The sequence below is a fragment of the Taeniopygia guttata genome, chromosome Z, assembly GCF_048771995.1.
Source record: "Taeniopygia guttata chromosome Z, bTaeGut7.mat, whole genome shotgun sequence".
Taxonomy (NCBI): domain Eukaryota; kingdom Metazoa; phylum Chordata; class Aves; order Passeriformes; family Estrildidae; genus Taeniopygia; species Taeniopygia guttata.
In genome coordinates, this window is record NC_133063.1 from 41,121,597 (window position 1) to 41,148,396 (window position 26,800).

Here is a 26,800-nt window from a genome sequence, read left to right on the forward strand (position 1 = left end):
GAGAAGACTCCTGGAAGATCTTGAGCATCTGCCCAACCTAAAAAGGCTCCAGGACAGCTGGATAGGAACTTGGGACAAGGACATGAAGTGACAGGATGCAGGGAATGGCTTCCACTGCCAGAAGGCAGGACTAGATGTGATACTGGGGAGGAATTCCTGGCTGTGAGGGTGGGAAGGTCCTGGCACATGTTGCCCGGAGAAGCTGTGGCTTTCCTTGGATCTCTGGAAGTGTCCAAGGCTGGACAGGTCTTCGAGCAATCTGGTATAGTATGAGGTGTCCCTGCCCACGGCAGGGGTGGAACTACATCAGCTTTAAGGTTTATTTCAAGCCAAACCATGCAAGGATCCTGTGATTCTATGAAATTCAGGCAAGGGCTACATGGTGTGTGCTCTGGGTGGAGATGATATTTCAAACAGCTCAACTCATGCATCCAAAGAGTCAACTGAAAAACAAAACAGCTTGAACATGTGTTTACAGAAAACCTATGTGTTTTATGCATGTCCTTTATTCAGAGAAAACAGGTAGGATGAGGTGGAAAGTACAGAAACACACTCCACATTCTTTGGCCAACCCTCTTGTTGATATTTACGTGGTGAAGAAACAAGGTTTCCTGGGCCAAGCACTGTACACCCTGCAGTCACAACAAAGGAAAAGAGCAAGAAGGAATCCAGCACCTTCTCTGCACAGACCCAAGTTGAACTGCAGCAAATACAAGATACAAAGCACAGCTGAGAAGTGAGGAAGAGCAAAGGATCAGCTGTTTTGTTCATCCTACTCCATACAAAATCTTCTGGCGTCAACTTAGAAATGCGTGCCATCCCAGCAGCATTAATTTGGGACAGAGAATTTGATCCTCCACAGAGGAAGGACAATTGATCTGTGAGGAGCAGTGAGAGGAGGGTTAGGGGAGCATGCTAGGCAACACCTTTATGTCTGCCTGAACTCCTCCCTATTTATAACAGTGTTTCCAAAAGCCTTTCCTGGGAAGGGGTAGGTGCTCCCAAATCAGGCCTACATGTCTGAGAACACAGGTGAGATTTGAAGTGGTTTGAATATGTACCAGGGCATGGTTTTCAGGTGAGAAAGAGGTCACAGGGATCATCACATGCCTGAGACTACAAAATGGGCCAAGCTAATAACCCAGTAATGCACAAGCTTCTGAGATACAGCAAGCTAATGAAACTCTGCCCGTGCTTTAGCAAGGTCTCCTTGAACGTGACCTGCTGACTATGTGAGGGCTAAAACTGCTGTTCTAACAGGATCTAGAACTGTTTTCAAAACCAGAGATTGGTGTTTTCCCTTTCTTCTGTCCCTAGTTTCTGTAATGACAACCTAAAACTTTCAATTCCAGACTGATCTGAAAAGGAACATCTGTGCAGCAGGAAGTGGGGGGGGGGAGGGATGGGCAGGTGGGGGATATTTTTATATTCTCTTCAACTACGGAACTACTACAATGTTATAATTTTTAAAATGCTAAAAAAAATCAAAGTAATATTAAAAAAAAAGAAGTGGTTTGTTTGTTTGTTTTTTTTTCTTGCCTGTGAATGGAAGAACAAGGGGATGAACAGAGGGCAGTTTCCCTTTCAGTCAGAAATCACCACAAAACTCCATTCCACTTCTTGCAAAAGAGCCAACATCTCAAAATGATGCAATTGCAGCCCTACATGTTTGTTTGTTTGCTTATTTTATCCAGACAGGTTTTTGCAGGAAGGGGCTTTTGCAGCACAAACAGCGCCACTGTATCAACCAGGAGCTGAGTGGAACCGTGGAGCCGCTTGGAAGTTGCCTCATCTCCCAGCAAATGAGAAACGGAGGGAAACACCAACGCAGGCGACACTGCACCTTGCAGCAGAGACTCGTGTGTCCTACAAGTCACCTTGCATCAAGATACAGACCCACAACAGCAGCCTGACGGGTGCAATGAGGAGGAGGAGGAGGACAGCGAGGGCAACAGGAAAACAGTAAGAAAATTCCCTGAGAGTCTTCTTTTCCTCCTTAGGGGAAATAAAAAATTAAAAAAATAAAAATAACTCCCCGGTACAGAGCTGGAAGGAGGGGATGAAACCCTTTACACTCCAAGTCCCCAGCAAAGATCCCCTCCCTTTCCCAGAGCTCTTGAATATCATTGCAAGTGGTGGGGGAGCTGGAGGAGAAAAGGGGTCACATTTAAAAGGCGTAGGGGAAGCAGGGAGGAGGGAGGACACTCCTGAGCCCGGCCAGCAGCCCCACAGTCTCAGCCATTCTCATTCCTGACACGTTTCCCTGCTCTCCAGCACAGCCCAGCCTCGAAATATTAGTGCGGCGCAGAGTGCCATTTTCGGGTCGCTGCAGCTCCTTCTTGGCACCGGTTCAGCTTTTTGTCTCGCCTTCTCCTCCGAGCGCCCAGCGGAGGGAGGCGGAAAGAAAGGAAGAAAATAAAGCCCCGCTGCTTGGCTGCCGGGGCTGTCAGGCTCGCCGCAGCACCCCCACCCTGCCTGCGGCACCCCACGCCCTCCCAGCCCGCTCCCAGCACAGCCACTCGGCAAACATAAATCTCCTTCCACCTCCACGGCAGCCAGTTCACAGCCTCCTGCCCCCGCTCCGCCGCCACCCCCTTTCATCGCGCTCTCTTTTGTACTCCTCTAAATTTTTCTAGCCAAGCATTATAACCTTCCACCCCTCCTTTCTCCTCCATCCCCAGCCCTCCCACCTCCTTCCCCCGCATCGGCAGAAAGGATCGTGCCATGGTTGCCAATGCCCTGGCATCTCGCCGCAGCGGGGAGCGCACCTACAGGATGCCTGGCAGCTCCGCTCCGGCTCGGAGCTGCCTGTGCTCCTGGGCGCGCAGGTGTGTGCACACACGTGTGACAGGGCAGGACATGTCTGCATCCCCCGGCATCGCTGCGAACACAAGCCTGACTTGGGCAGCTGAGTCCCTCCTCCTGCTTGTGGGGCCGGGAGGAAAGCAGAGGCAGAATAGCACGGGAGAGACGCACTGTATTTTTTTAAAAGAAACCCAAACATGGCACTGAGTGCTTCCACCAACAACTTCTCAGCCTGCTGTGCTGGCAACCAGCTGCTGGTTCCAGCCTGGCACCAGCTTTGATTTGTTTTTCTCTCCTCTTAAAAGTCCTCCTCCCAAATATTTTTTTTCCCCTCTTAAGTTTTTTTTTGTTTTTATGTTTTTCCTGTCCCTATTTCTCTCTTAGTATTTCCATAGAGACAGGGCTTGTCCATATGCTTGCCACCTTCCCTCTGGTGACAGGACCTGAGGGAGCAGCGTGAAACTGTGTCAGGGAAAGTATAGTCTGGGTATTAGGAGAAGGTTTTCTTCCTCTGAGGATGGTCAGGCACTAGAACAGGCAGCTTAGGTAGGGCACTCAAGGCACTAAGGCTGCCAGAGCATTGGGCAACACTCTCAGGTGCGTGGTGGATTCTTGGAGCTGGACTCTATAACCTTTGTGAGTCCCTACTAACTCTGAATATTCTATAATTCCATGATTCCGGGGGGAATCCCTCAAATTCCCACCCCCAAATCCAAAGCAGCACCTGTGGAAGGGGCCTCTAAAGAAGCATTACATGATGTAATACTCAATGGACCAAGAACAGGAAGAAAAAAAAACCTCAAATGTACAAACAAGAAGAATATTCTCTCCCCTAAGGAGGTGGAGGAGGAGAGAGTGAGAGCTGTTCTAAAAGCAGGCAACACAACCCTTGGGCTGCCAGGGTGCTAACCCCAGCCCCCTCCTCAAAGGAGGGAGGAGTCAATTTTTGTTGAAAAGTAGTGAAAGACTGAGGCAAAACACATGTTCTCCATGGAAAGGACCTGAGAGAGCCAACTTCCATCCAGTGATGTGACTCCTATTAAACCAGAGTTTCAGACACTGACATATGCATGGCAGAGATAAAGTGAGATCAAATACACCTTGTCTGGTGCCTGGAGGAAAAAGATTTGGAGACTAAAATATAATAATGCTGATTCTGAGGATGGCTTGGGAAGGACATGGAGGGAGGAGAGATGTGCTGAGGATTTCATCATGGAGACATGAGTGTATTAATCTGAAGACCTGGCTGGGGACCCAGGACAGAGGGCAGCCACATAAACAGCCACTGGTGTCCCTGGAGTTTTTCATGAGACTGCCTGAATGGCTTTGTCCACTGAGAAACATCAGGATGCCTTAGAAAGCACAGGACTTAGAGGACGCTGAAACAGATGGGCACTCCCTCCCTGTGGCAAATCCCTCAGGAGACCCAGCAGAAGTGCCAAAAAAAGGCTGGCTCTTGCTGAATATGTTCTGGCCACCGCAGGGAATAGCAAAACAACCAGCTTGATATGGGGGCTGCAGAGGCAGAGTGGGAGGCAGGCAGGCAGGCAGCATGCTCAGGGTGGTACAGACAAAACAGCAGTGTCCTGAGCAGCTGCCTAATATGTGTCTTGGCAACATGTCGCCTGGCTGTGGATGAAGCAGAAATCATGGGCTGGATTTGTAAACCTATCAGCTGGGCCTGGCTTTTGCCTCCCTGGCCTTCAGGGATAGCACAGGAAGGAAGAGGAGGGCTGGGTGACACCTCTCTAGCTGCCAGGAGCCACATGGAGGAGCTGGTCCCCTGGTCCTCTGGTCCTTTTCAGCCAGCTGCTGAGCAGGAAGCAGCTGATGGGCAGATGCTGAAGTGGACTTAAGATGAGCAGAATGCCCTGCTATGACTGTGCTCACTAAGGGATGTGTGAGTTTGAGGACTTAAACCCATTCTGTCCCCTTAGGAGCACCTCCATCCCTGGGATGCATACCCTGTGTAGGGTCCCTGTCGGAGTTTCTCCAGGCCACCACAACACAGATGGATCTGGTTAGGTTGGGTGGAGTGTTAACCAGGTAGGGCCACCAAATGCCCTCTTCTGAGATGTGGTTTTACTATCCCAAGCTCTTTGCATAAGGATATCACCCAGCACTGGCCATACTGCCTCCCAATGTCTTCTTCCAAAGCCAGCCAATGACCATCTCAGTGCTCTCTCCCATAGGGTTTATATGTCTGTTTTCTCTGTTTGCTATTATTGGGGTTTATTAGGGCAGATTTCTGCCCTTCCCTCTAGCCCTTATTACTAAGTGCTGGCATTTGGTAAGGCAGAGGGGGCTCCTTACATGTGTCCGTGGCAAAGAAGGCCCTGATACCCCAGCTGGAGTCATCTGCAGAAAAACAGCCCTGCCTGCAGGTATCATTGAAGTGACTCCCAGAGAGAGGCACTTTCAGATCCTTTGAGTCAAAAGGTGCTATAAATAAAAGATATTACAGGCTAGCAAGTTCTCAGTTGCAAATTGGAGTGGGAAGGAATATTTTAGCATCCTTTTTTCTGAGCACATTAGCTCTTGGCAGACGTGATCGTACAGGTCTTCACAGCTGAAAACTTCATACCATGTGCAGAATGTTGAGTCCACACGTTCCATTTCCATTTTCAACAGCTCTAAAATCCATGATGCCCCAGTGCAATATCACACCCTGAGTGCAGAGAGCACCCAAATATTGCATTGCTTTGGGAGTCATGACACTGAATATATGCTCCATGGTCATTTTCCCATGAAAAAAAAGCCAAAGCTCACAATAGAAGGTGCCTAAAGATTTTTTATTTACTGGCTTCTGATGCTTCCCTTTCCAGGGTGAGCAAGCAAATTTGTATCAATCTGGCTTGCTTTAGTGCAGTGACCTAGCGCTGTGCTCTGCCACTGAAAGTTCAGGTCCCAGCTGCAGGGCTAAACTTTTGCTGACACTGTGCTGATTTCCCTGTATCTGTCAGCCATACTGCCAGGGGAGTGGGAGGAGACATTGGATTTTTCCAGGCAGGGAAAAAAAAAGAGGAAACATTCATGCAAAATGCAGAGATGTGGCGAAGAAGAAGGGGAAAGAAAACAGTCCTGGTGTGTGCAGTGAGGCTGAGGAGAGGAAATTCTTTGGGCAGCACAGGACATTTTGATCACGTTCTTTTTCTTCACAGAGGAGAAAATCTTGGACAAGAGGCAATTAAATTGTTATAGGCAAAGAAAAGCTTTTAGGATGCCTTGAAGAACTTGTGTATCTGAGCAGCAGCACAGAGAGATGCAGAGGAGGAAATCAGTATTAGAGACTACAAAAGTTTTGGGTGGTTTGTTTTGGATAAAGATCCCCACATGCAGACTCTTATCTAAAGCCCTCAGTCTTCAGAGCAGGGGCTAGAAGTCTCTTAAGAACACACTCTTCTTGCATGACTTCCAGTATCTCTGAAAGCCATTTTCCATGCCAAAAATACAACAAAACCAGCTTGGTTTCTTCTTCTTTTATACAGTATTTTGGCTCATCTGCCTCTGGTTCCAAGAAAAAAAAAAAAAAAAAAAAACTGATTAAAAAGTTTTTAATTTAAGAAGGCTGAACTGTGCTACTTTAATTTCAAGCCATCCTTGTTCTTGTGACTGTGCAAGTACACAGGAAATGAAGATTCTGTGATTCTATGGAAAACTTACAGAGAAGGATCCCTAAAAACAGCATAAAAAGATTATAGTTTTCCTAAGAAAAGACAAGTCTTGAGTTCTCCCACCTTAAGCAGGCTACTTATCTGTAAACTGGCTATTCTGTGATTTAATAACATAAGAGATCACAGCATTCCAAGTTCAAATGAGCCTGTTAGTCAAGGGTGGTTATTAGCCATCAAATACTATTGAATCAATAAACCAAAAAAAAAAGAACTTTTAAGAGATTCTTATTTCCCCACTCAATCTGCAAGTAGCCCTGATTTGACAGAGAAGAGAGAAAGAAAACACTTCTTTTGTCATGTCTGAACATGATCTGGTGCCCTCCAGTTTTCAGAAATCCAGGTGTAGCTGAGGTAAATTAGTCTGGTGCTGTTGGAATGAATGCTGAATGGTGCTATTTTGATGAAGTCCTCTGGACAAACATGGCTGCTGCAGGGCTGGGTTTGACCTCTGGCTGGATTTACACCAGGGTACCTGAGTTAATGCTGCTCTGTGTGTAGGGCAGGTTGAAATCAGGCTACTGTCCTTCTAAGGGTATTGCCAGATGTTCTGTTCTCCTGAGCCATTCACCTGATGAAGGTTTAAAGCCTATAGATTCACTTCATAATGCAGTGAAGGTTTTATTGTTAAAGACTAGATGATGCTCTTTCCAAATGGTTTCTTCTTGTCTTTTTCTCTGCCTTCCCTATTATTTATTAAATACTCAAGCAATGATCTTCAGCTCACCCAAGTGGTTTGGCGACGAAGACTCATATTTTTAGCTGGTCCAAGCAAGGATAACTTAATTCAGGTCAACAGAAACAATGGACAAACTCAGAGAAAAATCTGTGGCCAAGATTTTAAACCACAGAGGCTTCCAAAACAAGAACACAGCCTCCTAGACAGCACAGTATATTGAGGCTAACTATTTTCTCACTGAAGGTGATGGCACTTCTTGTGGGTGACCAAGACAGGTGCACGAGGGTCAAGTTCCCATTCATGTCCCCATCTATGAATGGAGAACAGCTCCATCACCTGTCACATGCTGTGCTCTTAGTAAAATCTGTCCACTGTGGCCTGCTGAATGCTGCAGGATACTGATTTTTTTTCCCCAAAGCTTGGCTCTTGTGTAGCTTCTTAGTTTACACAGTGGGAGAGAGACATGGCTTTTTGGCTTTAAAGTAAAAAAATCTGGACTCTCAAAGGAGTGCTGAAATCTGCCCCTGAGCTTTTCAGAAAAAGTGACCCAATCAATCCAGTTATTACAGTATTCTCTAGCCTGTGAGTAACACATGGATTGGTATTTACTTGCAGGAAATGTTGGCAGGAGTTGGGGTGTTCCCATTGACTTGTGCTGTTTACTGCTCCCTGAGGAGCAGGGGCCGCAGCGATGGTGGAGCGGCTGCTTCACAGGTGCACAGCTTATCTGCCAAAATGGGCTGTAAATCACAGCAGAGGAAGAGAGGGCTGGAAAAATGCTTATTTGCAGGAGCCACCATTGGAAAGGGATGTTGACCATGCTTATTTTGCAGGTCTCCTCCCCATAGTCTATGTGTGCTCACACTGCTCCAGAGGGATTGGGTCCCAGGTCAGAAATCCAAGGAGCATGCCAATAATTTGGCAGAGATTACACATAGGGTGAACTTGTCCCTGATCGCCGTTATTGGTTCAAAACCAGGAATTCTCATAGCTTTTTGGACAGATGGCTTGTCCTATTACTTCTTGTGTTAGATTTCCCACTGAGGCTGAAAGCAAATCCACATTCAAGCTGAAAGTAAACAACCTCTGAATTCAAAAGGCATTAACTCAAACTGCCAAAGCATTTGCTGCGTATGCTGCAGATTTCAAACAGACAGTTTCCCACAGCCCTGAGCCTAGACACATAGTTAAGTTATACAGAAAAACCTTCCACACAGCCTGAAAATCCATCCTGTGCAAAACTCGCTCTCCTTGCTGGCATTTTAAGGGCTGGAGCCTCAGCTGGAAGGAATTAATGTAGCTGCTCTGATTTGAATAGAGCTATGCCAATTTATACCAGATGAGGATTTCACCCTTTGGAGGCCAAGTGGGAAATGGTTATCCACTACTTTTTTAACAGTGTGGTTTGAGGCAGAAAAACATAAAATGTGGTGTTTCTTAAGGACTGAAAGAGCACTAAGTAAGTTTCTTTCCATTACAGTGAATAATTTTTGAAGGAGCCTTTTAGAGGGAATGGTTCTAAAAAATCAGGCTTTGCAGAAAAGTGCATATAAATAACACAACTTACAAGTACAAACAGCACAAGTTAGCCAACTTACTCCTATTCCTGATACCTTCCAAAATGCCAACAAAAAGTTAAGTAGGAACCCAAGCATGATATTGCTGTGGCATTGCAGGAAATTCAGAAAGTGGAAGAACTAAATAAAATGGTCTGTTTTTTCCTGCCAGGGCTGTACGAAAAGGACAAACTCCCCCCACTCTTGAAACTAAACCATACAAACAAAAAATATCCACCCATATGCTTTGAAATGCTCTAAACTTTGGAAGCATGCTGTTCTCCTTGGCCACAAAGAGGTGCAAGGTAGTTTTGCTGACATATTTTAGTTTAAATTGAACAGCACAATTGCAGCCATGTTCTGTAAAGCAAGATTCATTCCATTACTTGAATTAAGTAATGATTACTTGAATTAAGCCTTTGATTTATTCTTTACCATAGGAGGCCCCACTTGCAGACTCCTATTTTCCCCAAAGTAAACAGGAGGTCAAATATTACACCAATATAAATGAATGGAGATTTCTCAGATAATAGTAATGTAAAATCAAATTTTAAACTGTTTAACTACAGCCACTAGACCGATTCAGCTTACCAGAAAATTCAGCACCTCTTTCTTCAAACCATCTTTATTTTTATTTTACACTTCAGTATAAGCTGGCAATTAGTAATACTTTGCCTGTTTATTGAGCCTTACATCTGAGGATCTAGAAACACTTTGTGAACACTAATGAATTAAGCTTCTTAACACCCCCTGTGAGACAGATACTGCTATCTCATTTGCACAGCTCGGAGGAGTGCAGGTTTGTTGAGAGTTGGAGCCAGCCAGCACCAGAGCACTTAGCCTCACCTTCAGTTGAATATCACAAGGTTTCCATAGATGTGGGGTTGTGCCTGGCAACTTCAGGAGCTTGTCCTGGAACTGCCAGCATACCCTGATGTCTGTCAGACTGAAAAAGCAGAGGGTTGAACTTCCACCCACAAAGAGAACTTAAGAACCACTTAGAGGAACACCATGAAAATGCGATCTGTCCTCTCCTGAAACAGCCATTCACACTAATGATCCTCTGCTGTGTAAACAGGGGGAAAAAAGCGGGATTTTATTTGTTCTCAATCAGTTTTTTAATAACTGACAACAGTCTTATTATTAAAAACGCAAAGCAATACAAAAGTCCAGGAGGATTCTTTCCCTTTTCTTTTCAATTTTCATTGCCGATATATTTTTATCATTTAAGGCTAAGATAAAATATCCAAGCTTGCTTTCCAGTCATGTTGACAAGAGGAACTTAAAGGATTTTTAAGGAAAACCTAAATATTCTAACACTATCAGGAATATGTAGCTCCTAGGAAAGCCTTAGGACTAGATAGACATTGATGAAATGCGATTCTTGATTGTTGTTTTTTTTTTTCTTCCCAAAGCACAGTCTCATTTATTAAACAGCAGCTAATGTCTGGTACATATTTGAAGCATTTTCCACATGGCCTTTCTCAAAATGCATGGCAATTGGACAATTTCCATGATGATTCTTCTGTCTAAAAATACACACCTTCCCCTCTTTTCAATTTATCATTGAGTCAGTCAGCCTATTTATTTTTGAAGTTTTTCCTGTTTAATAGTGCACTTAGAAAAGCTTAATACAAACATTGACCAATTCACGACTGTCACAAAAAGAAAAGCTGTAAAAGTAATTCATCTAAACAGGAGTCAAGAGCAAGAGTCTCTTATTTAGAGATCAGTTAATAAGAAACTATGTTATGGAAGCTATTTTAAAGGGAAGAATTTTTTTAGATTTTTTTCTTAAACGCCTCTTTTCTTCCACAGATTGAAACTGAGGAGAATAGCAAATAAAATACTTGGGTTTGCTTTCAAAATTTGTTCATGACCATAAATCCCAGGAATGGGAACAGACAGGCATTTGACATATTCAGTGTGTTGATTTGTGAACTACTGGCAGATTGCTGTTTGCCTAAGAAAACGTGTTTGAAATTCTTTTCTAAAAACTCTTCTTGATCTTTTCCCAGTTCACGGGCTGTTAAATGGCTGCATGACACTGTGGTGTTTGTCTCCTGAACAGAGGGACATTACAATCTCTGGAAGCAGTTTTTCAGTGGGAATATTAAAGGCACTATTCAGGAATATTCTCCAGTATTTACAGCCTCCACAAACAGTATTGCGTGCAAACATGCTTGCTGGAATATTTGTCAAGAGCAAACATGACAGAATGGTGGGAGAAAGTGTACAAAGTCTAACCAAGCTTATAAAAACCCAACAGCTAATGAATACTTGTGGAAAATGTCTTAAGGCATTTCCTCAGTGATGGATGATTATTAGGAAAGTCTATATAGCTAAAACTATTTTGCTGACTACATTCTCCTGTACTCCAGAAGTGAAAGATGCTTCCATAGCTCTCTTTGTCATCTTCATCCATTACTCTGCTGGATACAGGAGCATTTTCTAAATAATTTTTTGTGGGTATCGAATGGACAGAGGCCCAGATACCCATTTTACATAAACATCTTGATATCTCAAAGCTTTTTGCTATCTCTGACAGAAAAAAACCAAACCAAACCCAAACAAAAACCCAAAAAACCAAAATCCAGAAACCAAACACCAGCAACAGATATGAAGATATATGTAGATTGACCAGTATTCCTTATTGACTCATAATGTATCACCACAGTGTCACATGGCACTATGGATCCTTTTTGCTGACCTTTTCCTTCAGTGACAAAACTGCTTTTGGACTGGGTCTTTTCCTGTAAACAACTCAGTAGGTACTCAAAAGCAGACTCATGTGGACATTGGCTCAAAAACACATGGCCAGGGAGGGAGGCAGATTTGAAAGGAAAGGCTTGGGAATGGTGGATTATGGACTCAATTGAGCCAAGGCAGTACCAGGCAGGCAAATTGGAAATCATGGCTGAGAACATCACCTCTTACTAAAAAAACAAGGAATTGAGATCCAATATTTTTAGTCAACACAGCCAGAGGAAGCGTTTGAGATGTGCAGCAGTGGTACACAGCATGAGAGTAACAAGAACTTGCAGACTGAAAAACCTGTCTGGAGAGATATTTGTCCTTCTTTGCCCATTAGTCACATTTTACAAACTCTGAACCAAATTTTGCTTCTAAAGGTAATCTTTAATAGAGTGGGATCACTAACCCTCTGACACTAATTAACACTACTGGTGATAACACAGGACAGATTAGGTTACAGTCAGGACCAGGCTGCATCTGTACCTGTGCTCCTCAAAATTGTGTAGCAGTGTCAAAGCTCACCGTATGATCTTGAAACTCACCACTGTATGTTTTCAAGTCAAGCATGACACTTCCTTTTTCACCTGACTAATACTGATCCCCTCAGTATGTTTTCTGAGCAGTTTACTGAAAATGGTCTTTGTTCTGCTGTGCAAGCAGACAACTCAAAAAAAAAGTACCATGATAGAGTTCTTTCTTTTTAAAAACTGCAAATCTTAGTTCACAAAAAACAGGGTGTTATTTTGATAATTCTGCCTATTAACTGAGTACATAATTCCTTATGTTCCCCTCTCCTGGAAGGTAAAGGAAAGTGATGGACTATCCAGAATTTTTCCATTCTGTCCCCTCTGTTCATGCATTGCTGGAGGTGATATTGTATAATGCATGACTTACCTGCAAAGATACTGGAGGAGTAATGAAATAAGCAGATGCTCTGTCAGCAGGCTTTTAAAACATTGGTATTGCAATCTGAGATGCAGTCAGCCCTCACATGCATATGTCCTTTATTTATGGAGCTGATAAAGGCTCTATGTCAGGAGCATCAAGCCACCATTTTACTCCTTGTTTTTCTTCATATTTAAGAAAGTTGCTGTCTGAATATTTAATTTTCATGAAAGCTATAGATCTGGGAGGAAGAGGAGGGTTTGCCTCCTGTTTCATCCATTAAAAACAGAGGTCTGAAAACCAAACAACTTCATCTAAACAAATCATTGGGTATTCCTTATTGTGAAAGGGACCCCAGAACCACTAACCCAGCTACACCCCAGATCACACCCCCAGAAAGAGAGTAGGTTAAAATTAGATATTAAAAAAAAAAAAATCTTTACTGTGGGGGTGGAAGACCCTGGCAGAGGGTGCCCAGAAAAGCTGTGGTTGCCCCTGGATCCCCAAAAGTGTCCAAGGTGATGTTGGACAGGGCTTGGAGCAACCTGGGATAGTGGAAAGTGGCCCTGCCCATGGCAGGAGGTCTGAAGCACGATGAGCTTTAATGTCACTTCCAACCCAGGCCATTCTGTGACTCTATGATTTGCACATATTCGTTCATCTATTAATTCAATTTTGCATACACTTTTCTATAGTTGTTATTGTTCTAGGTAAATTCATGACAATATAAATCACATTTTCCCCCAAACTGTGTTCCAAGCACTAATGGCAATTTGGAAATTAGGGGTAAAGCCTGCACAAATCAAAGGGAAGGATGGCATTCATGTTAACGGCCACCAAAAAAGGAGTATTATGCAGTATAAATAAAATAGTGTTGCTCAGCTGCACAAGGAGTGAGTTTCTGAAGTCACTGAGCTGCGTGGCTGTGGCTCAGGGGAGGGTTTCAGTTCATGCTCAGTGCTGTGCTTGGTTACTGGTACATCACCCAAAGGCTCACAGCAAAACAGATGATGGGACACAGAAAATTTCTTCTTCCTTAACACAGCGAAGAGAGCTACTGTTTGCTGACTGACAGCTCCCCAGCCAGCTTATGTGAATCTCATTACCCAGCCACAGCCCAAATCAAAATGCCTCATTGCAGCTGGTGTCTCACTTAATCCATTCATAACAAGAGCTAATTAGCATTGATGTTTTTGGGCAAGTTTATTCCAAATGTGGTCAAGTCCCAGGCTTTCAGCTTGGTTGCTAGGACCCATTGAGGATCCTGAGAGAAACTGTGTTTCTACCCAGAAGGCATTTTTCTGTCTTGGTGATGGAGAGACTTAGGAGTGTTTCAGGGGAAGATGTTGGGCAGGGCTGAAATGAATATTGGCATATAAGCAGTGTTCTTAAGATGTTCTCACTGCTACACCCTGCCTCAGTACAGGAGAGTTTGTAGCAGAATTACAGTATTTCACAGTTTGCACTGTATCTCAATTCAAACATCCTAATTGTAAAAAAAAAAAGAGGGAAAAAAAGAAAAGGGAAAAAATAGGGGGAAAAAGGAAAAGGACAAGGGAAAAGGAAAGGAAAGAGAAGAATAACAAAAAGAAGAAAAAGAAAAAAGAAAAAGAAAAAAGATAATAAGAAAAAGAAAGAAAAAATGGAAAATGTCATAAAACAATTCTATATTTTATGGTATTTTTTGTGAACAGAGCTCAGAAAAGAGGCCAGTTACCAGAGCTTTGCATTTCCTTTTCAACCTATGGGATTAGAAGATGAGAGCAGGTGCTAATGAGAATTTTGCCCATGGCAGAAAATCAGAATCCTAAATCTTCATCTCTGGAAATCACAAAAACCCTTAGCAATGACCTATAGTGGCTGCACTTAAAAAAAAATGGTGCTATAAGGAATTGCCACTTGGCAGAAAACCGACTTTCTGCTACTTCAGCACACCACAATTTCAGTTTAATTTGTAACAGGATGCAAGTGAAAATGAACTGACAACAGAGCTACCAGCTATTCTGTTGGTAACACTTGAAGCAATAGTTTCGATTTGACTAGGCACAGCTGTCCACTGCATGGAACGACCTTTAGCCCCATCCTTGGCGAAATTCAATTCTCTCCATGTCTGACTTCGTCCATGGGGACTCGAGTAGCAGAGCTGCCAGAATAATCAGTGCATTGCTTAATGACAGCCACTCCAACAAGCAACGCAGCCGTGCATTGTCAGAAACGGAGTACACAGCTCCGGGGAAGGGGCGGGGAGGCGGGGAAACCCCTTTTGAATACAAAAGGAAATAAAACTGTTGTATGGGTGCAAATGCAGATGCCTGCAGCCGCGCCTCGACTTAACAAGCGTCACCAATGCGCCGGCACCTCGTGTGTGTCTATGGAAATGTGGAGTTTTCTGGTGTGTTTGTCAGCAAATGTTCACTTTTATTAGGTTTCCCTCAAAAAAACACAAAAAACCAAAAAAAAAACCAACCAAACAACTAACCAACCAACCAAACAAACAAAAAAACAACATAAAAAAAAGATCAAAACAAAACAAACAAAAAAATCCCCCCAAAAAACACAACCTGGGATTCTGCTTCTGCTCCACATTGTACTGCTGCAAAGCAATTTTTTTTCTATTTTTCTAAGCCAAAACATGAATACATCCCATATGGTGGTGCTTGCATGGCCATCCAGATGTCTGTCATCCGACATATGCACACATACATGTATAGATGCACACAATTTCTTCTTGTTTACTACACTGGCCATTGCAATAAGAAACATGTTTACCCTGGAAGTGTCAAAAAACCAGGAATTTCACAGCTTTCACGGCTATTTGTGTCAACTTGTTTTCTGCTGGAGTGAGTGCCTCCCCAGCAGTGTGAGCGAAGCACTCCCTCACACATGACAGGAAGGACAGGTCACCATAGGATTAACATGTGTGTGCTCAGCCAGCACCGTGGCTGGACTCACGGGGATGAAGACAGCACTTCCTAACTCTTTTGCTGTTTGATTGAGGAGCCTGAAGACAGTGGGTATGCCCTGTCCAAAAGCAGACCCATCCTTCCTTTCATTGAGGATCTCCAGAGGTGCACACTGTTTGGTTGGCAAGATTTGCCACAACCTCTGAGAGTGAGAAATTGCAGGGAGTGATGCACCAACTCCACCTGCCCCACGAGCCCCAAGGGATTTCTCTTGTTACTGTTTTTGCTTTGGCAGCACTCTGGGCCCAGGTCTGTGGAAGATTCCTGTTCAGTTATGATTCAGACCTGCTGCCAAAATGTTCCTGAGAAATACAAGGCAGAAATGGGGAATGTTAATCTTACGCAGCTCATAACTCAGCCAGAACAGAGGGGAGGTTCATGGGAGCAGGGAAAGGCAGGTCTTTGGCTACAGGGCTTTTGTCCCTGCCAAAATTCAAAGGTTCTTTTTCAACCAATAGGAATATTACTGCTTGTTAAAAAAAGAAAAAAAAAAAAAAAGGAGAACTAAATAAACTATGAGAAAGTTTGATAATAAAAAACATTAGGAATTTAAAACTGCTGGTCTTTATCAATAAGAAAACAAGGAGGTCTCCAAAATTTATTAAATCACATTCCAGTGGAGGGTATTAATTTACCCAAAGTCACTGCCACCTCTCTGTCACTCTCCCCCTACCAACTGCTTCTGCTATTTATTCAGGAAAGGGACAACCAAGCAGTGGCCTGGGTGGAAAGAACATTAAAAATCATTCCACCCTCTGCTATGAGCAGTGACACCCTTCGTGACACCAGGTTGCTCTGAACCCCATGCAACCTGAACTTAAACACTTCCAGGGATGGGGCAGCCACTACTTTTCTGGGCACCCTGTGCCAGGGTCTTACCACCCTCACAGCCAAGAGTATCTTCCTAATATCCAGTCTAAACCTATTCTCTGCCAATGTGAAGTCATTCATGCTTTACTTGTCACTCCAGGACCTTGTAAATAATCTCTCTCCATCTTTCTTGTAGGCTCCCTTCAGGTACCTGAAGGCCACAACTTGGTCAAAGCCTTCTATTCTCCAGGCTGAACAATCCCAATTCTCTCAGCCTTTCCTCACAGCAGAGCTGCTCCACCCCTGTGATCATCTTGGTGGCCTCCTCTGGACTTGCTCCAGGAGGTCTATGCCCTTCCTGTGCTGGAGAATTATTCTCCTCAGGTAAATCCATTCAACACCTTAGGCAGATACAGCTGAACACAGTTTGCCCTACCTTTGACAGTAGGGTTTCTCTTCCCCATCCCTGTTGGCTCCTCCCTGGTCCTCTCCTTGATCCCAGCTGTCCCCACCACACTGACACTTTTTCACCAGCCCCCTAGTTAGTGACCCTTAATGGCCAAGTCCTCTCTGGGACTTGCCTTGGGCCAAGGCTGTCTTTCTTGCTGGCTTCTGCACACTTTCTTGGTTTTCCTTCACTCCTCTCATGCTGGTGTTCTCTTTTCATCCTTTTAAACTTGTTTAACTTTTCATTGCTCCACAAACCTGTATGCTTGGCGGAGATGTTATTCCAGTTCTTGAGCACATACTGCTTTTCTTTAACTTAAAGCTTGATATTTTTTGTTTTAAGTCCTCAGTTACTAATGCAAAAATGAGACAAATTCAGATATCCATAAGATATCTATCCTGTTTTCCAGCAGGGTGACATGCATACAACTGAAAATAAGTATTTTCTTCCATACTTATTCAAAATCTACATTTCCTAATTCAATACCCACTCTTTGTTCACTCTTCAACTAAACTCAAATAGGCAAAGCAGGACATAGACAAAAGTTGTGAAATACCTGGTAGATAAATGCCTCATGAATGATTTTTCCTTCTTTCCTCTACTATCAGATTAATTTAAGCATTTGAAATAATGTATTTCTATAGGTCCTACTAAAACAACACACTGTAGAACATAAAGAAAGTCTCTCAGCAATTTAGAGAGATGCATTTTTTACAGTCCTGAGAACTAGAATATCAAATTGATCCTTAGATAAATAGTCTCTTCCCAGAGCAGGTCACTGGAACAAGTAACATAACAGCAAAAATGGAAAGTAATCACCATCACATTGAAATGGAAGAGCATTTCCCAAATTTGCTGCCAATCTCAGTGGCCTAGAACCCCTCCTGAAAACTCCACAATGTGCAAGCGTACAAAACTCCACATGAGCATACTAGAAAAATATTAATAACTATGTAATACATGTGGGACTCCAGAAATTGGGTTAAGTAGGCAGGAATTACTGCTTCCATTACTGCTGAAGAGGGAGAAGGAAAAGAAATAATTCTAGTTCTCAGAGAGAGAGAAAGAGAGAGAGAGAGATAGAGAGGGAGAAAGATGACGTGGACATCTCTGTTCCTCTCCAACCACCCTCTTCAAAACAAATTTTTTCCACCATCCTCTGGTTCCTTTAAATTTGATTCAGCACTCAGGAGTTATGGAAAAGATTCAAGGACACAGTGACAGTCATGCTCTTTTGGGACAAGCAGGGAACAGGACAAAGCCACTCTACTTTCCTGGCCTTCATGTTCACCAAGAGTCCACACCTCCAGCGACCCCCTTTCAGAAAAGCCTCACCCATCCCTGAGAGCTGGAAATGTGCACTCATTTACTCACAAACTGGGAGCTCTGCCAGCAGCCTCACAACCTGCAGATTTTGATTGCATTAAATTGTTCCAAAGCAGGTTTTCCTCTTGAGCCTGCAGTAGAAGGCAATTAATTAAGACCCACTCCCCCCCTCCATTGGATTAAGGCAAATTAAATGGCAGCATTAGGACAACCTTGCCTAGGATAGAGATTCTTGGAGAAGCAGGGCTTTCTCTCTCTGTCTGCACAGGAAGCTGATCTTATTACTTTGCTCATCTGAGCTTGGATCATCTCTAAAAGGTGCCCTAAGTGTTATCCTAGAAGTCTGGGAAGTGCCACTGCCTTTCTGAGACACACAAGTCCAGATACAAAAGAGCATGAAGAATTTCTGCTCAGCCACTTCCATTGGAGACAAAGAACACAGTGCTGGGAATTGAGTGAAAACAGCACCACATACAGAAAATCTCCTCTTTAACCTGTGTGTGACTGACATGTTAAACTGGCAAAAGTCCTTTCCTAAATTCACTCTTCACCTCACTGGTAAGGAAGGGAGACAAGGGATTATGGGATAACATTCTGAGATGCCACATCCTCCTGGAAACTCTCCTGGCATATGGTCCCTGCTGGTGTGAAACAGTCGTAGCTAAGCAGATGAGTGTTGAGTAATTTCTAAGAAATTAGAGATAGGTAAATTGATCAACTAAGTAAGAGCACCAAATGTACACTGGATTAATCCACTCTTTGGAGAGGATTAGAAGAAATTTTATCTCACTCAGAGCCTTTGCCAACATTTCCCATTGCATTCCCTAATTTCCCATCAGGAAATCAGGCCCAAACTGCTTAAATTCACCCAGGTCCCTAATTCTGCACAGATTGAAGACTACAGTGATGCTTCAACCCAGAGACATAGCACAGCTTCCAAACACTTCCTGCATTACCTGAAAGCTTGGCTCATTTCCCACTATGGGAATTTAACCTGCTTGAAGTGAAAATCAGAGAAAATCCTCTGCTGGTGTCTCCTATTTGCAGTTGTAATGTGCTAAGCTAGGGAACCCCATTCAGGGTCAACCCATCACCTCAAGCAGAGTCTTTCACAACTGTCTTTGCTGCCAGTGCCACAGGACTGTAGGCTGGGGAAAATGGCCAAAATGATGAAACATTGCTTTCTTGTTTTCAAGTGATGCAGAGAAAAGTGGAAACAACAGCAAAAATATTCTCCTTCTAATTGAAAACACAGTACCGCTTAATGGTCTTTGAAGTGAGTGTGAGTGTGTGTGTTTTGTGGGAGAAGGGGAGAAAGGGATTGCTGTAACCAGTACCCTAAAGGACTATAAATCAAACAGCATACATCTGTTATATATACATCAAATATAACTCCTTTCGCACTACATCAAAAAGCTTTAATTAACAACTAATTTATTCAAGTAAAAAAAAAAACCACTTGCACTAAATAATTGTATAATAACTGGGGGACTAGTCTGTATTCCCCCCCCCCCCCAAAAGCATGACAGGAGAGGAAATTGAGTCTTCAGAGAACAGAAAAGTAGAAAAATGGATCAAAGATTCAGGGGGCTTGTTGATTGGCTTTTGGAGTCAGCAGAGACCAAATCAAGTTCATTTAATAAAAAAAGCCACATTGAGAGATCTGTTTGCTCTAGGACCTACTTTTAATAAAAATGTTTATAATGATAAATGGCAGTGGCTCACACCAGGCACAATTTGGACAGGTGTTACACAGCCCTGCCCGCATGGCAGTGTCACTTCTGCTCCTTGCCTCTGTTTTGTCATCCATGGAGAGGTCTCGGCACAGATGGACAAGGGAGGCTTCAGCCATGTGGGGCTCTAGACAGAGCAGACAAATGTCTTCAGGGTGGCCACCGGTGGTCTCTGAACAGGCTCACTTGGGAGCTTATCCACATTTGAACCCCAAATGTAAAAGGTCAGGCTGGCCAAATCAATGCTTTCCTTCCCCTCCTGTTGAGAATCATGGAATTGTGGCATATCCTGCATTGGAGGGAGCCAAAAGGATCTTAAAGCACACCCTCCAGAACCAGCATGGCCACCAGAACCATGTGGCATGATCCAGGTCCCATCCTCACCTGCTGCCAGCATCATTAAGGCAAAAATTTGAGGGATATTCAGGTTTTTATTTTTTCCTTTTCCCCCTTTTTTCTCTCCATAACTTTGTGTTAGTGATGACTGACTAATCTCTGTCAAGGTAAGGTAAGTGCCATTATCCTGCTTTAATGGCTAATGAAGCTGAAGCAGAGCAAGTAGTTTACTGGTTGTCTCATCTTCAGGGTCTCATCATGCATGTTTTACTGTTCCTCAGAGTGCACTGAAGTTCCACATTAATGCTGCCATTGATTACAGTGTACAATCTTCAGGGCAGGGACTGTGATTTTCTTTTCATTTTCTTAATCAAATGCACACTGCCTTTTAATTCCTCTGGATCCTGTTGCCTAGGTTTTAGATGGGAGTCTCCAGGGATGGCAGCAGAAGACTTGAGTGTCCCACGTGGTGCCCATGGGCCAGCAGAGACTAAAGCAGAACCAGGCTGCAGCCTCAGCACCTTTTTTTATATTCATCCCCACCTCTGAATCAGTTCCTGGGTAGAGCTAGTCCACCACCATCCACAAGCAATTCTGAAGACTCCTTAAGTCTACATATATATAATGAGGTTGTGATAAAAATAATTTTTAGTAATAAGATGGTTAAAGGGAAGCATTGGATTTGCTGCCGTAAGCATTAAACTGAACTAGCAGGTTCAACCTGTAAACATTATCCAACCAGAGGACAAAAAGAATTTCAACACAATTAATTGATTATTTATGGATAAAATTAAATAATTTGGTACACAATTCTAATGATATATTGCACCATAAAAATAATTTGATAGGTAGGCAAGATTTATTTTGCTTTTGTGACAGCTTTATCCTGTTAGACATCAAAAATAAAAATAGTGTTCAAAAAAATTCCTATAATTCATAAAGAGCACTCCAAAAAGCTTAAAAAGAGCTTAAAAATTGAGCAGCTTAAATCTTTCTGATATATTTCAAATGTACAGGTATATGCTAAAGTAAATTTCAAAGGTAATCTTCGGAGGTGACATTGTTCAGGATTTTAAACAAAAATCTAAAGTGTTTACACATATAAGTTTCCAAAAAGATGTATATATAGGTGCTCCTAAAGAGATTTGGGTTAGTTTAACTTGGTAATCCTCATCCCCAAGCATCAAGGCCATGAATAGGATAGCTTTACACACAAAACTGAGTATCATGGTCCTTATCTACCTCCAGTGAGTAATCACACCATTAAGGACTAACCAAGAATGTGTCAGATAAGTCTCCAGCCACCCAGAACAGCTTCCAGTATTCCTGCTGACCTGCACTGTAGAAAGGAAAACCAGAGAGCAGGACAATTCGTGGCTTCAGGGAGTGAATTGTTTGATGACCTGATGGTCAAGATGCCCACCTAGGCTCAGGTCCTGCCTCTGCCAATGACTACAAAGATGAAAACTGCTTCATCTTTTGAGTCCTCTTTTATAAAATAAGATCTTCACCTCTGTGAGAAATTTAGTGGGCTGTGATGCTTAGGTTCCTTTGGGAACCAGAAATTATAGGGAAAAGAAAAAAAAAGAAGAATTTTTCAGGAACAATCTTCCTACTTGCTTCCATCAATGATGAATTTAAGCACCATGCATAAAATCTGACAGCTCTATGTTTGGCTTAAGTATCTTTTATTGTTGGCCATAAATTGTCAACTTCCTTATAAACTGGGCACAGAATATAAATATAGTTGGTAAATGGCTCCTTGAAATTAAGTAAAAATTACAGCACACAACAGGAAGGACCAAACTAAAAGTAAACCTGCTGGCATGCAGATTTCTTTATTTATTATGAAAACTCAATGCTAAATCAATGTTGTCCCAAAACCTAAGAATCGCTTTCTCCTACCTGCTGACCAATTTGGGATGAGCAGAACTTCAAATTGTCCCATGCTCAGGAGGAGTGTGGGGAGGAAAGGCCACCATGGGTGCTTCAAGCTAGAGGTACTCTAAGCACAGCAGCATCCTTCATTCCTCAAGGGCCCTTTTACTTTTTGCACATTCATTCTGTTTCCTGTTTCACCTCGTCCCTTCCCATCCTTACCCCCTAAACAATAAAAGCTCAATGGGAATGCAAATGCAGCTCTCCATTTAAAATTCCAGCCGAGAAGGCAGTGTGTCACCCATATTTATGAGCTCTAAATGGCTTTTATCAAAGTGAGGTCGTACTAAATCACCCCCAAGCTGTCATAAATACAAATGACTCGACATAGTCTGCAACAAGTCTTCGGGGGAAAATTATATGATCTGCTGTTGCAGTTGTGCTATATCACACAACGAGCTCATATATTTCCACTGGCAAGGTAACCTGATCTTTCAGAGGACACTAATAGGTGAAAGGGGGATGAGAGGAATAGTGAATCAAACAGTGCATGCCTGCACGTCTGCACACATGTCTGTGCATGCACCTCCCAGCTAAAGCTCAGGCTCCTCTCCCTGTGTGGAAGAGGAGGTTCTTGTGGTTTTGGAGAATGAGATTTATTTGGCTGCCTTGATAGAGACAGGAATCTGCCAGCCAAGAGAATAAGATCCAGGGGCTCACCAGGGTATTTCCTATTTTAAAAATTCATGCAAAGGCATGAAAATTATTAAGATACGAACCAGAGCTATCTAGACACCAAAGACTGGACCACTTTCAAGCAAATTAAAGGAGCCATTCCTCAATCTTAGCTGGTGAAGTCCAGGATTTCAGCAGAGTCTACCACACGATAAAGAGAAAACACTTATAAAGGAGGCATGAACTGGGAAGTGGAAGAAATCTGCTTGGGCTCCTGAGATAAGGGGCACTAATTATTTTCTGTTAGTTTACCTGCTTTTTATTTATATGCAAACATAGAAAGACACATATACAAAGAAGGAGAAATTCTGATCAGATCCCATAGACCGTGATAGCAATTTTGGGCAGCCTCTAGATACAGAGTTTGGGACTGCTTGCTGAGCGCCATCCCCACTCATCTCTTTGCAGGCAGCTGATTCAATGTGGCACTGTGTGGGCTCAGAATCCACAGCTCTCCCTGTGGTCAAACTGGGGTGTTGGTCACCTCACATGCAAAATAAGTCAACTCCAATGACCATTTACTCATATTTTTGTATCTGGGATTAAGACTGTGTCTGTCTGCTTGGCAAGGGATACAGCAATAAGTCAGATTGGGTTTGCTATCTCTAACCTAATAGAGGCACTATGCCAATTTTCAGCAATCGAGGTCGGATGTGGGCATTTATAATTGTACCCTTCTTGGAGAATGAGGTCTCTAACATTAAATTACATATTTTAATTAAAAGATGAATTTACTGAGCTCGAGCTACTAAACTTGATTTTCAGCTGCCATGAACCTGGTGGGAAGCCAGTTAGAGAGCACTGCCATTTTCCAGTGATGAGCTTTTCATAAACGCTCTGCGCAGGAAACCTCCTCACTCAGGAGCTGAAGAGGCAGCCTGATGAAATGCATGCTTGAGCCATTTATTATCAAAGAGGACAGTAAGAGCAAAGCCATCAGAAATCCTGATTTGAACTCTTGCTGTGATTCACCGTGCTCCTTTCCCCAGGATCATCATCAGTGTCAGGGAATCCATAGCCTTTCCTGGAGCTGCAGCTGAGGGTTATCAGTTCTGCCCTGCCTGCTGGAAGATCCACACTGTCAAAATAGTGGAACCCAAGGAGCAAGCGAGCTCAATACACTGCCTGAAGAAGCTCCTTGCACTTCAAGAACTCCACCAGCTTCCACAGCTGGTCTGTTGGCAGAAGCTTCCATTGCTCAGGAAGGGAAGCAGGGAGGACACAAGGCATCCTTGCAGAGCAGCGAGGTGGTGGCAGACTGACCTGTGCCGACGGTCAAGCAGCAGGGCTCACCATTTGAGAAAGGCCACCTGGGAACCAGCCAGCTGTCTGTCTGGTGTGATTAAAGACAAAATATTAAATGCTTCAGAAGAGGGAGAAATAGGATCGCTGGTCTCGGTTGTATAATCTCATGAATTTGTGTAACCAGTCTAAATAGAGCATGTGAGCTGACCAGATGTTTTTCATTTTAGTGTATAGCACTGTGGAGCAAATCCGGGACCAACAAGTGCCAAACACAACGGTGGCTTTGCCAGCACTGTTGTAATCAGAGCTCAACAAAGGGCACTGTAAACCCCAATCTCTGGGCTGACAGGTCAATCTCCTGGCTGGGTAAAGAAGGCAGACCATTCTTTACACCAAATACCTATATCTGAGCTAAATATCAGTAGTAGTTGGTAAACATGGGGTTGGGTCTCAGTCATTGAGCCAAATATCAACAGAAAAAGAGACAGCAAAACTGGGTACATGATTTGATCCCCTGTGGTAGTGATTTATAAGGTAATATCTATTTATTTAGACAGAGCTGGATACTGACTTTGTGAAAGATACTGACTTTGTGAAAAACAGCCACTATGAAAATATAGAGGAAAAATAATAGATACCGTCATTTAGGATTATAGCATCATCTTGGCCTGAAAACACTGAGCTCAACTCAAGGACCAGTAGTCAAGAACTATACAGAGAATATATACTGGGAAAATTCTCTGATGGGGCAACAAATTTTGCTTTATTAGGAGACATTTTTATATCTAGATTAGTATACATAGATCTGTGGTGAAACAGTAAACCTTAAGCAGATGCAACCTGGATCTATAACTACACGTGTGCCTTACACATACATTTCTCCCACAATATCTTTCGTGGATGCATTCACTGATGATCAAAACTCTTTGGCACCAAATGAAAAACACACTGTTGTCCTAACAAAGCCTTGGAACAACAAGTGGTCATCTCTACCTTAAATAGGTGAGTTACCATGAAGAAGTTACACTGCTTTTACTACATGGATAACATTACACTGAAGTAACAATGATTCTAGACTGCAGTTACATAAGAATAAGAGGAAAAAAAATATTCCTAAAGGCATCTTAATTCTCAAAACTGTGTGTAATCTAGGTGTCATATGATTTATTATTGGTGTATTACACTGATAAAACATGGGGTGTTGTCCTGGCATAAAATCTGTACTGGGTTATACAGGCCAGCACTTCAAGTGTTGCATGTGAAAAACATTGTAGTGCATGTTCTAAGTAAACTGGTAGCTAATATAAGTGATTTATTTATAGCTAAATTGACTTTTCTGAATGTTATTCTTTATTTTCTCTTTTATTTCTAACAATCACACTGAAGTGAGTATGAAGCCAAGTTTGCAAGACCAGAGGCTGAAATCCTCTCCCAGGTTGCAGCAGTTGGTACAGCACAGCTGCGCAAGCCACAGGATGCTTCCCTACTTTCAACTTGAGCAGCTCCAACAGCAAGGGAACAAGCCTTCTCTCATTCCACCCAAAATAGAAATAAACCCAGATTTTAAAATTGTGTTCACTGGGACTGTGACAGCAGAAGGAACCAGGCTCTGAGACCCAGGCTCCTAGAGCTTTGTTGCTCTAAGCAGAGCAACAAGCATAACACCAAGGAGGAATGCCCCACCATTAACACTGACATACAAGTCACAGACTCCTAGAAGGCTTTTGTTGGAGGAGGACCTCAAAACTCATCTTGTTCCAGCACACTGCCATGGGCAGGGACACCTTCCACTAGATCAAGTTGCTCAGTTGGTGCTGTCCCTGACTGTGTTCTAATATGAATTGTCTCTCAACAACATGATTGTACTCACAAAAGTAATAAAGTAAAAAAAGGCTTTTCTGGATTCTCAAAATTCCCATAGGCCAAACAGCTGGAGACTTTTTGTAAGCTCTGATTTTGTATTTGCGGGTCAACAGCATTTAAGTTGTGCAAAATAAGGATTAATTGGATATTTTGTGAAAAAGAATGGGCTGATATACTAAAGATAAATGAAACAACTGAATTAATATACTGGTGCAGGCCTTTAACATAGGCTAAGTGCAGTGTAATGCAAGTATTGCCATCCACTTCTTCCTTTAAAGCCATTGCATCCCAATATAAAATTATTATAATGATTATTCTACATAAAAGCCCTATTTGTTCATGTTTCCTTTTCATGCTTATCTCATTTGTGCTTATCTTAGGGGCTAGAAAAACTAACGGATGAATGAATTATACCAATGTTTGTTTTGTGTGAGTGATCAAAATGTTATATTTGAACCTGCTCTGGGGATATATCTCTGTTTATTTGTTTCTTGAGGTGGTAAGAAGGATATTTTCTGCAAAGCCAATTTAACTACAATTTGTACCAATAGAAACATTTTCAGTTACAGCAAGAGGGTGACAATGGCAATGAATATAACAAACGGATCAAGCTTATTTTTGAGTCTTCTACATGTTAAAATACCAGGAGAGAAATTTTATCTCAACAGCCTTGTAGTGGCTGCTACCTTTAGAACAGCTTTGGAAGCAGGTGATCAGAGGATTTTTTGGATCAAAAGAGAGCAGACAATGTGATAAACCTATGGGTGACAAAATGCTGACCAGAGCCATCACAGCAGATCAACCTTCAGTTTGGGATCTCATCAAAAGCACCTTCTAGGTAGTTTGGAATTTCAGTGAGTTAATTAGTCCAGTCATTTACCAAAGACATAGTTTTAGAAATCTATGGACTGCACTGGCACAAGTGAATGTCACAGTAGTGTGATGATAGAGGGAATACCCTTACACCTCTGGGGCTCTGAGCACCTTGACCCAGCAGTGGGTGGCATCTGAGACTACTGCGTAGAGATTGAAATTGGATGATTTTTAAGGCCCCTTCCTACCCAAACCGTTCTGTGATTCTCTGATTCTATTCTGTAAAATCAATAACCCAGG

General features: G+C 42.8%; 1 protein-coding gene and 1 long non-coding RNA gene across 5 annotated transcripts in view; one reads left to right on the forward strand and one right to left on the reverse strand.

The window, feature by feature from the left end:
- Window positions 1-26,800, reverse strand: part of SETBP1 (SET binding protein 1) — a 270,005-nt gene that overhangs the window by 147,671 nt on the left and 95,534 nt on the right. The window lies entirely within an intron of this gene.
- Window positions 1,417-26,038, forward strand: LOC115491138 (uncharacterized). Its single transcript, XR_003957098.4, has 2 exons — window positions 1,417-1,962; window positions 25,211-26,038. It is a non-coding gene; the product is annotated as an uncharacterized lncRNA (long non-coding RNA).